The 15,846-nt window shown below is 37.4% G+C and overlaps 1 protein-coding gene across 7 annotated transcripts in view; it reads right to left on the bottom strand.

Moving 5' to 3' along the window:
* The window catches only part of Mef2a (myocyte enhancer factor 2A), a 151,659-nt gene extending 136,719 nt beyond the window's left edge, over positions 1–14,940 (bottom strand). For 2 of the 7 annotated variants that reach the window (XM_026394708.2, XM_026394707.2), the window contains exon 1: positions 14,436–14,938. The gene's annotated coding sequence lies outside the window, so the exon portion shown is untranslated. Of the gene's footprint in view, positions 1–14,371 lie in introns of all 7 variants that reach the window. The other 5 variants (XM_026394705.2, XM_026394702.2, XM_077800280.1 and 2 more) reach the window with 4 other exon arrangements.
* Between the last annotated feature and the right edge of the window lie 906 nt (positions 14,941–15,846).

Below are 15,846 nucleotides of genomic sequence, written 5' to 3'. Positions count from 1 at the left end.
TTCACTCAAAAAAAAAAAAATCCTAAATCATGGAGGAATGAGAGGAAGGAAAAGGAAATTCTACATAAAACCACACTTTCAGCATAGCTTGAATACAAAAAATGATGTGCTGCAAAACACTCCTAGAGAAAACAGAATAACCTAAGCCCAGCACTTGATCTCTCAAACTCTCACCCACCCTCACTCTATCACAAGGCTTGTGGCAAAGAGGCTAGCAAAGGGGGTTTAAGAGTTATTGTGAAGGACCATCAAAAATATTCAGTCACCCTAAATCTGAAAGTGCTGGAAAAAGTGTCTGGGTAGACTAGAACACAGACTACAGGGAAGGAATTTCAATATTCTCGTGATTTAAAGGACAAGGCATAATTTAAGATGCTGGAAACCATATAAAGAGATACTCTTTGAAACATAAAGCTCGTAAGGGGACAACAAGGGAACAGGTTAAAGAAAAATATCCTTTGGCAATTGTATGGTAAACCAAAAAAAAAAAAAAGAAGAAGAAGATTTCAAGTCCTAAAAGACAAGAGAGAATCATAACACTGGAATTCTCCCAATCCATCTTCATCCATTAAAAGAGACAAAAACCATGGAAGAGGACTGTCCTACATGAAAGTAGAGGAAATTATTAATCTAGTAACACTGTAAAAATACCCTCAAAACATCAAAAGGAGCAAAAGAAAAGCAAAGACTAGGAAATCAGGAGCAGAATTTGACACATTGCAAGTGGGGAACTCCCAGAAAAAAAGAATCTCAAAGCAGGAAAAAACTATAAGCCAATACTCCAAACAGAATTAGACATATACAAACAAGCATTTGAGGACACCAAAACAACTTTGAGGGCCTGGGAGTGTGGTCAGTGGTAGAACACCTGCCTAGCATGCGTGAGGCACTTAGGATAATCCTCAGGGCCACATAAAAATAAACAAAGGTATTATGTACATCTACAACTAAAAAAAAAAATAATTAAAAAAACGACAACCTTGAATCACAAAGCTAAAAACTAAAAACAGAATATCAAAAAATACAAAGAAAAATTAAAGAAGCTGACTGCATTCTGATGAGAAATGAGGGAGGGAATACGAAATTATTACAAAAATGAAGAATAAATTGCCAAATATTCTAGGCAAACTGACTCTAATGTGCTACCACATTCCACACCGCATGTGTTAAGAGCCACATTCATCCACATCTGGTGTTATGCTTCATCTGATTTCTTTTTTTTGGGAGGGGGTTGGCGGGGACAGGGGTTGGAGGGATTGACCTCAGGGACACTCAACCACTGAGCCACATTCCCAGCCCTATTTTGTACTTTATTTAGAAACAGGGTCTCACTGAGTTGCTTAGCGCCTCACTTTTACTGAGGCTGGCTTTGAACTTGTGATCCTCCTGCCTCAGTCTCCCAAGCTGCTGGGATTACAGGCATGTACCACTGTGCCCAGCTGTTTCATCTGATTTCTGATAACTCATTCTATCATTTCACAATAACTCACAAGCCACAACACTTGGGAAACTCACAAGCAAACTTCATATCTTTTTCATGGTAGAGCATCATCTTTACCATGTACTATGTATTACATGACAATTTAACATGTCTAAAACCACACTACTCTTTTAATTAGGTTTATTAGGTTCTTATCCTTTCTTTTAATGTGTCAATGACAAAGTTTCTGAGTGTTGTTTACCTAACATCATTGATCTTATGAATTACATGGTTTTCATTGCAGGATTCTGCACAGCACAGCAACCTTTAGTAATAGATATGCCGTGTTACAAAACTGAGTGTAGATGTGTGTGTCAGTATACACACATATATTTCTTAGCTATAACTGCTGAAATGAATGATTAGGAGGGAAAAATGACTCCACTGTATGAACCATCTTAGTACCCAGATATTGGTTTCTTATGTCATCCTCTACAAAAAGAAGCCAGGGCCCCTTAGAAAAGAGAATGATTCCAGGGTTTGAGCAGGTAAACTATAAGCCTGAAGTTTCTTATAATAGCAGGAAGTAACAAAATGCCTGAACAAAAGGATGGAGGAATGTCAAAAAAAACCCAAGAATCAACAGGATGGAGCTCTTTTATTGGCCAAAGCAGAACAATTTAAGTAATAAAATAAATGATAGCATCAAATTATAACCTACAAAATAAAATAAGTATCTGTGAGTCTGTACTGATATAAATGAAAAGAAATTATGAAGTAATATCTTTTTTTGGAGGGAGGGATTGAACCCAGGGGCACTCAATCACTGAGCCATATCCCCAGTCCTAGTTTGTATTTTATTTAGAGACAGGGTCTCAGTGAGTTCTTTAGGGTCTCACTTTCACTGAGGCTTTGAACCGACAATACTCCTGCCTCAGCCTACTGAGCTGCTGGGATTACAGGCGTGTACCACCACACCCAGCAAGGATCTTTTCATTTCAGAAGAATTTCAATTGATAAATAAGAAAGGAACAGGAAACTACAAACCCACCATTAGGAAAATAATTACAGTACTAATTATTGCAGATAAGTTCTATCAATAGATGCCATAAAGAATGGATGAAAGTGTGAAAAGTAATCGGATATTAGCATGGCCTTAAAAGAAATGGGAAACCTGCATAGCCAAGAAATACATCCAAGAATATACTTATCAATTACAAAAGAAACTGACTTTACAGGGGAGAAACCAGTAGACACCACCTTAATTAAGTGAACAAGATTAAGAGTACCATGAATAAGACACTGACATCATGTACCCCTAATATGAAACATCTTCTGACAAAATAAAATTCCTTCAGTGGTATTACTGTAAAAAAGCATAATAATCAGAGAAATCCAAAGAGACAATCTAGAAAATAATGACCAGTACTCCTCAAAAGCAAAGGTCATAAAAGACAAGGAAAAAACAAGGTAAGATCATATATTTGAGAATAAAAGACACAAGGAATAAATCTAATCATGGATTAATTAATCATAATAAATAATCATAATAAATCTAATCATGGATTAGATTCTAAAACAAGAAAGTGCTACTAAGAGAAAAATTTATGAAATTCAAACAAAGACTTAAGTTTTGTTAATGGCACTATACCAATATTACTTTCCTGGTTTTGATAATTACAGTATGGTTATATAAGCTGTCTAACATTAGAAGAAGTTGGGTGAAGAATATACACAATACACTTCTTTAATATTTATTTTTTAGTTTATTTGACACACCTTTATTTTATTTATTTTTATGTGGTGCTGAGGATCGAACCCAGGACCTTGCACATGCTAGGCAAGCACCCTACCGCTGAGCCCCAGCCCCAGCCCCAGCCCCAACAGTACACTATTTTTACAATCTTTTTCTAAGTCTAACATTATTCCATAATAAAAAATTTTAACATCTTTTACTGAGAGGAATATTTTAAAAAGGAATACTCATGGTATTAGTCTAGTTTATACAAAAACTAAGTAAATAATGACAATTCAAAATGTTTCATCAAAGACATATTATCCCATTGTTTTGTTCCAATAGTAATATCCAACTTATTATAATGAAAAGAACAGAGTAAATATTTACAGTTTGATTGTTGAGACATAAATTACAGAAGATACTACAGAGTTCAGTACCATTTCATAGTTTCAAAATAAGTGAAGCACTACACTGTTCAGTAATATGTTATTTAAAAATAAATGAATGAGAAAGGGTAAATCCTAACTTAAAATGATTAACTTTGAAGAAGGAAAAGGGACAGTGAGACTAAGATTCCCACTGCATTCTTCCTGATAGTTTTCAAGAACATTATTCACTCTTATCATTTTGTATGCCTGATATATTTCATCATTTTTAGCCACAACTGAAGAACATTTTTAATACTGGGGGCAACAGTCTCCTCTTAGGGAAAAAGAAAAACTTAAATTCAGATTTTTTCTCTTCTTTAAAAATTAACATTTTAGCTTAAGACTATCTAATTGAGAATAAAATATTTGAAATTTTTAATTTCTATTTTCTAAGGCCAAACACTGAATACCTTGAGGTCATCTAAAACAGGGTCCCCTGCCTTACCACAGACAAGTCCTTAAGATTAAGTCCTCTCAGTTCCCTGACCACCTCATACCTTCACTTCCATCTTTCTTCAAATGTCATTTCCATAGCCAAATCCCTAAACCATCTCATTATCAGGATCTGTTGCACTTTTACTAGTAAATTCGTACATCCTACTCTAACTCCATCATTCCAGGGCACTCTTTTCTCCCAGGTAAACTTTCTGTCATCTCTCAAATCTGATTTTCCTTCCATACTTCTTATTTCAGTAAACAACCTGTTGATTCCCCAAATGCATAAGCCATGATCCTCTAACCATTACTCCTCTTTCTCTTTCACCTTCAACATGTCCTCCATCATTAAGTTCTTTAGCTCTATTTCCTATCTTTCTCTCAAATCCATCTATCTCTTCAGTCCTCCTCTTAATACCATAGTTCAAAGCTCCTAATTAACCCTTTTCAAACAATTTAACACTCTCCTAATCATTCTCCCTGATAACTAATCTAAACTCTCTCCAAATAATTCTCTCCACAATGCCAACAGCATTTTTTTTTTCCCTTTTTGTGGTGCTGAGGACTGAATCCAGGGTCTCACACACAATAGGTAAGCACTCTACTACTGAGCTACAACCTCAATCCAGCTAACATTATCTTTTCAACTAATTTTCTCCCAGGCTAAAGATGCTTCAATTTTCCCTAGGATAAAGTGCAAATTCCTTAACACAGCTGAAGCGTTCTTCATAATTTAGCCCCCATTTACCACTTCAGCCTCATCTTTCACTACTTTGGGGTGTTTGTCATCTCTTACACATCCTGATTCAGTCAAACTGTATTCTCTGAGTTTCTCCAAAGCAACCTAAGTTCTTGACCTTTACACAGGTCTGGTAAACTCTCTTCTCTCTCTTTACCAGGTTAAGTCCTATCCACCCTGCAGGCTTCCATTTTGGTATCATATCCTCTGGGATCAATTTTCCCAGGCTCTTTGAAACTGGGTTAATTGCCCCCTCTGTGTTCTCCTTATGGCACTCTGTACGTTAAGCACACATAAAAATCAAGTAACCAAATGAAAATGGATTACAAATATATATGTCCAATACTCTCAATCTGATTGAAAGCCAAGCCTTGCTCACGTGTACTTCCCAGCCCAATGGACCCAATTAATAAGGTAATAAAGACCAAAACAAAATAACCAAATTAACACAATGGTTACAAACAATTCAAATCCAGTGATTTCTAGTTGAGAAACAAATATTCTTTCTATTATACACTGTAACACTTTACTTCCATTTAAAAAACTTAATGAAAATTAGGTATAGCAAATGTAACAAAGAGTTTAAAAGGATCTAGATATTACCTCATTTTATAATTAAAGTGATGCCCAGGAAGCTTATTATTTGCAAAAGAACAAAACACTATAAAACAGCAATGCCAAGATTAGACATTTTGATGTTCTTTAATTGCATACTTTAATCTCAAGAATGAGGCTATTTAAATTTTAAAGCTGCAAAACTTTTTTATTTCATCTAAAAATGGAGTACAGGAACTGCCAATTTAAACATAAAAGTTTCCACAAAATTAGTTGAAATGTTGTAACAAACATAACAATACTTAACTATGGTATAAGAGCAATAAAGATAACATTAAGTCATTATTATTATTATACATTATAAATAAGATGTGACTATCAACCATATTCAAGGCACTAGGGAACTAAGTATGTAAAGAACTATAAAATAAGATTCCTACTCCTTAGAAACTTAAAATGTTTTGGAAAACAAGACACAACGAGTGCAGAATCAAGTAAAAGTAGTTAATTAAGTTTATTAACACTTTCAAAGGAAAACACTTTCTCCTAACAAGTTTTGGGAGCTTAAAGAGAAATTAAAACTTACCATTTGAGGAATCAACATAAAATTTCTTAAAGTGAGAGACTGAAAGGACCTTGAAACAATGCAATTCCAGGAAATTCCAGTATCAACAGCATACCTTAATGTGGAACATCAAAATACTGATAGATAGGTAGTAGAGAAAAACCTACTTATTAAAAAAAAAAGAATCTATGAATTCATATTGGTAACAAAATAAGCAAATGAGAAGTCTTTACATTAGAAGAGAATGCCAACTAAATAACACAGAAGAAATGACAGAAAAACACCATTCTGCAACCACTGTAATAGTAACTGATTCAAGTAAGAATCACCATTGAAGGCTAAACCCATTATGTGAATATTTTAGGGTGGATAAATATTTACACAGTCTCAAAGTGTCTCCCAAAGATTATTCAATAACAACAAACAAGATGATAACACCCATTATAAGGGAGAAAACTGAAAGGAAAACTTTGAGTGATCCAAATAAATACTACCAACATGGTTAAAGTGACATCATACTGCCTGGTGATGTGATGAACTAAAGATATATCATCATTTACATGGGATTCCTGCCAAAAAGGCATAACCTGAATGTAATTATAAATAAGCAAAGGAACAAATCCAAACTGACATTCTACAAAACAAAAGGCCTGTACTCTTCAAAACTATTAATGTCAGGAAAAAACCAAAAAAGTTTGGAAGAACTGTTTCAGATTTAAAGAATATAAGAACTACATCAATGAAAATGCAACATATACTATTAGAATGGAAAAAAATACTAAAGACTATTATTGGCACAACTGGATAAATTTCAATATAAACTGTACAAAATAATAATATTGAGTTTCTTGAATACACACACTGGGAATATATAAGAATATGGCATTGTTCTTATGAGATACCATTATGACAATAAAGAAAATAAGAAACTAAAATATAATAAAGATAATTACAACAGGAAAAAGAAAAAAGGGAGGGGAAAAAAGGAGATCTAAATAGTAGATTCCTTATACCACATTTTAATATGATACACCAATGATCCTATATGTTTAATATGTCGTTGCCTTGTTAGCAACATACACAGTACATTAATGCAGCATTTCCAGCCATCTGTAATGTTGCTCCTTAGATGATGTGCATCTGACTTTTACTGAATAAATGTACATCTTTAGAATACTCCAGAAGATGTAATCAAGGAGCTCCAAACAGTAAATAAAATAAAATTATCTGTCTCGAGACTCTGAGGTCACTCTGAAATATAAAAAATAATAAAACAAATGTTAGTGAGTCTAGGTAACAAGTATACAGGAGTTCATTATACTACTCCTGTAATTTTCCCCAAATTTCAATTTCTTAAAAAAAAAAGTGTCAATATTAAAACTTTACTATGGGAAAATTAAGCCATTTCTGAAAGGAAAAGAATACACAAGCCAATCTTAATTCCTAGCTTCTCTCCCCTTCCCATCACAATCCATGTCATCAAATTAGGTTTAACAGCAAACAGAAAGGTTTTCAGTGTCAGAATATTTTGCTAAAGTAATCCCAAACTCGCAAATGAGATATGCTCCAAAAGCCCATTTGTAAATTAACTATTTGAATGTAGAATGATTTTCTACTATTACAAATGATAGTTAGGTTCCTAATGCGGCCACAGAAGCTCTTCAATAAACCATCATTAGCAATACAGCTGAATAAGTAGCATATTTTGTGCACACTGTGTTAAGTCATACCAAGTTTCCCCTGACTTGTAATCTTTCTGAAATAACTAATAATAAGTTGGGTGGATAAATATAAGGAGGAAATAAAGACTGGGGGTGGGGAGTTTTGGTCAGTGAGGTACAATAGGAATATATATTTCAAAGTGGAAATATACTCTCAGACAGGATGGCTACTCACTGCCTAGAAAAAATGCAAAATGAAATCTCAGGAACTGCCATTGATCCTCAAATCCTCAATCCTCTCACATTTCTTTCTTTATAATGCTGATGGTAAGGTATTAAAATTCATATACAATGTAGAAGGCAAGACTTATAATCAAGAAAAATATGATTTTTAAAGTCTGATCTGGGAAAACTAATCAATGGCTAGTTATTTCAACTGATTTGATAACTTTCACTTACTTTAACATTTACTGAGAATTCACTTAGTGTCATGCACTATGACTGGCTGGTGTGTACTTAGTGTATCAGAACAGCAAGCTGGTTCCTGACATAGGAGCTTAACCTAGCAACATCAATTCTAATACCCTAAATACTCTAAAATGGGATTTATTCTCCAAATAATGTACACATCTAGGGCTCTTGAAACACCCAAGAGAGGAAAAACTTTGAAGAGGATAAAACTAGAATCTCATATGGGATGCCATTTGAGCTAAGACTTAACAAAAGTTAAGTAGTTCAGTAAGTATATGAGCAAGGAAACATTCCAATCACTGGAGGGGAAAAATCATGAGCAAAGATTCAAATATTTACTGTCTTCCACAGTGTGCTGTTAATGCCTAGGGATACAGCTGTGAACAAGACAGACAAGGCTTCTGCCTTCATGGAGTTTACATTCACATAATGAGAAAAATCATAAATAAGCAATAACTAAACAAACCAGTTAAGTACAAATTATGTAAGTTTAAAAACAAAGTATATAAGAAATAATATGTGTAAGAAAGTAAACTAATGGAGTATAACAACAGACTGGATGGGGTCACAGTAGGCTTCTAGGAAGTCAAGTTTGGGCCAAGATCCAATGTGTTTAACCGAACCAATCATATGAAAGCTGTCCCAAGCAGGTATTACAAAAAAAGTGCAAAAGGTCCTACAAGAGGAAAGGACATAGAGAACTGAAGGAGCACAGAAAGGCCCTTGTGGTTGGTATTCAATGAATGACAGGAAGAATGACAAGAAGAAAAATCTTTCAGGCCTTAAGCCACAAAAAGGGGTATAGGCTTTATTTTTAGAGGAATATCAAGTCACTGAAAGATTTTAAGGAGAGAAATAATACCTAATTTAAGCTCTTAAAATAATCCCTAGAGCTGCTGTGTGAGAAAGAATTTGGGTGAAATAAGAACCAAGAAGCCCACTTAGGAGGCTATTGCAGTAATTCACCCAAGAGATAATGATAGCTTAAAACAAAGAAGTGGCAGTAAAGACCAAGAGCAGCAGGATAAATTGGGAAGATACAACAGGACTTGAGGAGGGATTGAGTTTGAGAAAAAAGGAAAGAATAAGTAATAACATGAGTTTTTAGTTTTGAATATTGTCATTTACTGAGATAGGGAAGGCCAGCAGAGGCAGAAGGGTTTGGCATGGGAAGGCTGCAGGAGAGGAAAAATTAGCTCTATCTTAGCCATGTGATTAATATGTTTAAGATTCCAACTATATATACAAGTGGATATTAAGCTCAAGAGAATTCAGGACTAGGGAAATAAAAGTTGAAGGCATCAGCATGAAAATACATGGAAAGACAGGTTGGATTCACATTATGACATGAGCTATGGACTAATATTTACAAAGGCTGTAATGGTGACAGTTATAATAGCAGGGAAATCACTGCATGCTATACGGTCACTGTGCTTTGCAATATACATCTCATTTAATCCTCTCAAGAACTCTATGAACTAGGTAATGTTATCACTGTTTTATACACTGATTCTCAAAGAACCTGACAAAAAAACTGAGAATAAATAGAGTGATTATTTTCACTTAACAGTTTGATTTTTAAAGACCAATCTTTTATCCCTTCCATTAGGGCCTGTTGATCTCTCATGCCTTCAAAGGTTTTTTTTGTTTTGTGTTGTTTTGTTTTAAGAAGAAATGACATGTAGACATCAATTTTAGAAATAACAATTTCAATCTCTTATATAGATGGACTGCTGGTGGGTGATGGTAAAAGGTGAGAGAGGCAAACACAGTATTACTCAATGCAAGAGCACCTTGTTTTAATAAGGCCCCAAAGTTACAAGTTATCCTACCAGGTCAAAAAAAGAAGCAGCTCTTTGTTTCAAGGAAAACAAATCATACCTCAAATGAATCCAAGTCAACCTGCATGCTGCTGTTAACAAAAATGACCAGGTAAAAAGGTCTAGCTCATGCACAATAAATTCACCACCCACTATTAAAAACATGTGTGTACCTTTGTTCATAATGCATTTTTTAAAATTCCTAGTTTTATTTTTGTAAGAAAATAAAATATTAACTCAAGACAACCATAGAAAGGTGTCTTATTAGAAGTCTGATTAATTAGTGTTTCTCACCCAAAGTAACAATTCCTCTGGCTTTCTGCATCATCAGTTATTAAAGTGATGAAGTAAATTACCCATCATCATATATCAATGTCCAAATAGGGTAGTCTACCTCACATCCAGGCTAACTTTTTTAGCCTGTGCTTATGATTTCATCTTCAGTAACAACTAAGACAATATTAAATAATATTAAATTCAGTAAATATCAATTAAATTAGTAATCATCAAAATTTATAATAAAACATCTCTAGCCAACATATATCCTATACTATGCACAGTACTAATTAAAAAATGTGTGAATAGTCTTAATTATAAAAAACTGGACAAAGGTTCCATTTATTAAAGGATACACAGATGAAGTTATACATAAATCAAACAATTTAGTTTCACAGACCAGATGAAATGAAGTATAAAAAAAATTCTAAATCACCTACAAAATAAATTATTTTTAAATATACTTAATCAAAACATTTTTCTAATTTCAAACTTTAAATACCACATCTGAAGACAGCTCTCAGAGAAAACTTCTAAGAGACATAATTTACTAAAGAGTAGGCCAACTATTTATATTTAACTCTAATTTTTTTAATTTTTTAATTTTTTTTAAGACATGCCACAGACTGGCAAACAATATTGCAAGTCATGTTTTGTTGGGCAGGGGGGTATAGATGGGCAGTGTGCCTTTATTTTGTTTGTTTATTTTAATGAGGTGCTAAGGCTCGAACCCAGTGCTTCGTCTAGCCCCTTAACTCTAACTAAAAAAAAAAAATGGGGGGAGCTTATGGAAATTAGAAACAAACTGTTATTGTAGATCCAAAATCTAAACATTTTATGTATTATCTAACAAGAAATTTAACACATTGAGATATTTTATCCAAAAGAAATATATAAGCATTCTCCTGTATTAATATATAAAACGCTTTTGTCCAAAACACTAAACATCTATACTGGACACTTGACAAAGAATGCAGGGACCATACGTAATCTTCATAGGAAGGAAGAGATGAAAGCAAAGAAGGATGGAGGGAGATAAGGCAATATGCATTTTTGTATAGTAAGCCTTAGGCAGAGCTAGGAACTAGAAACTTTTACACTCATTATCTCATTTAAATTCTAAAGCAAATAGTATATTGTCTTCCCATTTTACAGAGGTATTTCATAACTCTGTCAGTAGTGAAGCTAGTATCTGATTCAAGATCTGACTACAAAAATCGAATAGTCTTCCATTATGAAGGCTTGCAAATCAGCATGACATATTAAAGAACCTCTAACATGAGGTTATCTAACTGAAAAACTGATTCGATTTCCATATTTAAACTTCTCTTATTATTTCAACAATGCAAAAGAGAAGGCACTCAATTCTCAATTTACCAAGACCATTCAGATTTTCTTTTTAATCTAGGAAAAAAGTAATGGTGATTATTTTCAAACCACAAAGCAGTATTCTCCTTGCCCCTTCACTGATAAAACTTACACTAGACTTTGAAACATCCACATGTTCCATGAATACATCTTTCAAACCAATAAAAGGGATATATGATCTGAATATAAGACAGACTATTTGAAATTGAAATGCCTCCAGGATCCATGGCCATCATCACTGTATACATTAAATCCTCTTGCCAAACTAAAAGCAGTAAAGGGAGGAGAAAAAAATGGCTTTCCAAAATTGACAAGCATGTTACTTTCCACTAACAAATTTCCTAAATCAAAAACATAGGTTCCCTCTTCCTAAATCAAAACATAAAATCTAGTGAGAAGATTTGACTAGACTACATCAAACTTCAAAATTATGTTCTAATAAACATTTTTATAATTACTTAACCACCCTCAGAATATTAGTTAAATATTTCTCTTTGGTAGTCATAATTAATGACACTACTATTAACTGAATATCAATAAACTGCACTGCACTATAAATGGAAAATACAAAGCTATAATGAAATTGTTCTGAAAAATATAGCACTGCCATTTGAGACAACTCAAATTTTTAAAGGACATTTCCATTTACACTAACCCATGCCCCCAAATAATTTTTGTCACACATAGCCACATGGACACATAAAATATTCTACACAGTTAGCAAGGCCCTAAACAACTTGGCAAGACCCTGTCTCAAAAAATTAAAAAAGGGCTAGGGATGTGGCTCAGTGGTTAAGTGCCCCTAAGTTTAATTCCCCTACTGGGGGTAAAAACACAAACAAAAAACCCTTTACACAGATGAAAACTATTCTGGAACTAATTTAACATGGTGACATTACAATTATTATCTTTGAGACTCAATAAGCTATTTCCTTTCCTCTAAACACCCCCCCCCAAATAATGTAATTTTAAAAAACAGGACAAGTTAAGTTTAACTTTAACACCTTTTTCCTAACATGAAAAGGGCAATAATTTTATATATAACTATAGTGTGAATTAAATTAAATAGGTAAGCAAAATAATTGTGTTCAGAGAGGTTCACTATTACTTCATAAGCATTGACTACTTTAGTAAATAAATAAATATCACTTGGAAGCACTCTTAGAATTAAGAATCTACCTCCAAATTGCTAGTTGTACCTTTTCAGAAGACTTTCAATATTATAACATTATTATCCCCACTTTGCAACTATGTTTAATAAAATTAAAATAAAGGAGTTCCAGTGTCTATGAATGCACTACCATATATATACAACAAATATTCATCTGTCTCATGTGACATACAGACATGTTTATAAACATGACATTTGTATAAACATAATATTTAATAGAAACTATAAATTCTATAAAGCATTAGTAAAACACCTGACTCTCTAAAAATTGCCGTTTACAGAAGTAATGAATGAAGATAGACAACAAAACAAAAAACCATACATACAAAAGCCATAATAGTACAATAGTTATTTTTATCCTCACTTCCTAAGTTCACATTATTTTTCTAACTGTCATTTTTGTATGTTTTAAAAAAAACTATTTTGTTTACCTTTTCCACAGACTGACTGTTCAGTACTGCCAAGGTAACAAAGATTTTTAAACTAGAGTACTTAGCAGTTGTCAAAACAACACAGCTGGATTCTTAAAGGGAAAGTACTCTTGTGTAATATATACCTAATTACAGCTTTAGAGAACCTCTGCTTTATATACTAACAGATGATACAAGACACAAGGGAAACATGCTGTGCTAAAAACTTGGAAAATGTTAGACAACATTTGCTTTAAAATACGTATGCCATTGTTAACACATCACAGCAGGTCTTTCTAAAAGCAGTAACTGAATCCCAATCTCCCTAAAATACAGGTTCACACTATGATGTACTCAATCTACACACAGTTTCCCACTAGATCATGACAGGAGGCTCCTTTCACAGCTCCGAAATCTATTTCAGGTCTGAGCAACAATTTCATAGTTATATTTATTGGGTGGGGAAAAGCATTTTTTCCTAATTCAGAAATGCTCACCTTCCCCAAACTTATTTGAACTATCCTCTATTTTTAACCCTCAATGTTCAAAGACAGATGATACCGAATCAAAAGGCAAAGTTTCTACCACACACCATGATCCTGTGCTGGGACATATCTGAATGCCCCCTCGGTTCCCGGGACGCGACTCCCTAAGCTGTCGAATTCCGCACCCGCAGGTGCCCTCAACCCAGGCCCGCCCCAAATAAGGACCCCGACACTGGCACACACACGCACGCACGCACAGTTCAGACCTAAATGTTTCTCCCTGTTAGACCAATGTCCTCCCAAAGCAGAAGCGGGGGAACTTCTTCCAAGTCCAACAAGAGGGTAGGACGCGCCCCGCACGAAGGGGGTCAATCCCTTCGAAGAAATCCTCGGCCTCCAAGAATAAGAGAAAGAAACCGAGAGGCTCCGAGGCTCCCAAGGAACTCCTTCAACTTTCAAAGAAGGCTACGTCCACCACAGCTCCCCGGACCCAGAGGCAGTGCGCGCTCCGGGAGGCTGCAAGCGTCGAACCCGCGCGGCCGAGCCTCCCCGCGCCCGCCCCGCAGCGCTCCTTCAGACCCCCCCCCCCGGGCCCGCCCTCGGGACACCCCGCCCCCACCTCGCCCCCGGGCGCCAAGCCCCTCCTCAAGGACCCCAACCCAAACACCACTCGCCTCCCCTCAGTACCTTACCTGCTCAGCCGCCGCGCACCCGCAACCCGGATCCCCTCCCAGTAACACAGAGGCTCGTCTGGGGGTCCCCGGAGCCCTGCGGGCGCCCCTCCTCGTCCGCGCTGCCCCACGCCCCAGAACCCTCACCCCAGCCCTACCTGGCCCCCTCACCAAGACACCGCCCCCTCCAGCACTGCCGGCTCCGCAGTCCGCGGCCCTCACCGTATCCCCGGCACAGCTGGCGAGCGTGCACACGCCGCAGCCCCGGCCCGCCACAGCACTCCGCGCCGCCCAGAGCCGCCTCCTTCAGCCCGGGACTCGCCGGGACATCGGCGCACGGATCCCCACACCGGGGCTATTTTTAGGAGACAGGCCTCGGCCAGACCGGAACTTGTTCCTTGCTGCGCGCGTGCGCACTCCGCCTTCCAGCTCGGTGTCCCTCCGCCAGCCTGGCCTTTTCCTTACTGCCCCTCGGCTCCCTCTTGTTTCTCCCTTAATATTTCTGTGGTAATTTCTCCTCTTGGTGCGTCCAGAGTACATAGAATGGGGAATACGGAGGTGCGGGCAAAAGAGTCACACTATTTAGGAACGATCACTATTCCACAAGGACGTGAGGGGCGGACTATGTTTTTCCGGGTGGGTGAGGAGAAAGATCACCCGACACAGGAAGGAGATGACGGCGGTTTGGCGCCGGGGATACAGGCTGGAGCTCGCTTCCCTCAGAAGGACCGTGTTCTCCTGGAAGGGATACTGGTCACTTGATGAGGGCCTGGGCGCCTCCCAGGGCGGGGCGGCCCGGCAGCGTCGCGCCCGGCCACCCCCGCCTCCCCCGCCGCAGCCTCCCTGACCAGCCAGCAAGAGCCTTAACCCGCAGCGGTTCTAATGACGCGACGTGTGGCGAATCGCCGCGCGTGGCCCGCCGCTCCAGCCAACCCGGGGTGTCGGGGGCGGGGCGGGGTTCCTGAGGGCGGGGCGGGGCCCGGAGCGCAGGTCTGCACCCTTAGACCCTGCTGCCCCGCGGCTTTCTTCCGAACCGCTCAGAGCACCCCCATCGGTGTCATACAGACAAACCTGGGGTCAAGGCCTGCTCCCAGTCCTTGGGGCGCACTTGGCCTTCTCTTACGTGTGCTCGCCACGCCTGCGTCCACGCCTTTAGTGTGGTCAAGGTCGCACCTGTGCTGTTGCAGGAGCAGCGGGTGGTCAGTCTTACTGGGCAAGTACAATTACATCAGGGCCCTCGAGCCGAACCTGGGCCCCAAAGTAATAGAACTTATAGGGGCCTTAAAGGCTAAGGACACATTGAGTCTGGCTAGCCAAGCTCAGGTCTTCCAAGGAGAGAAGCAAACTGTTTGTCTTGATTATTAAGAATAGCTACTACGTCTTTAGTGATGAACATTTTTGCATATGTATCTCATGTAATCCTTACAACACCCCCATGAAGTAGATTTCAGTTTCTGTTCCCACTTTACAGATCAAGAAAGGGAAGTTGAAAAGGCAAGGTGAACTGCAGGGTCACTGAACTTAGGGGAAGGGCACTGAGGACTTGAGCACCTAACCAATCTGTACTGATTTTTCTGAGAGGGGCAAAGGAGATGTGCTTGGGAGCTGTTCATTTTGTGAGACTGTTGATTTT

Source organism: Urocitellus parryii, chromosome 6 (genome assembly GCF_045843805.1).
Source record: "Urocitellus parryii isolate mUroPar1 chromosome 6, mUroPar1.hap1, whole genome shotgun sequence".
Classification (NCBI taxonomy): Eukaryota; Metazoa; Chordata; class Mammalia; order Rodentia; family Sciuridae; genus Urocitellus; species Urocitellus parryii.
This window is presented reverse-complemented; position numbering and strand designations above follow the sequence as displayed.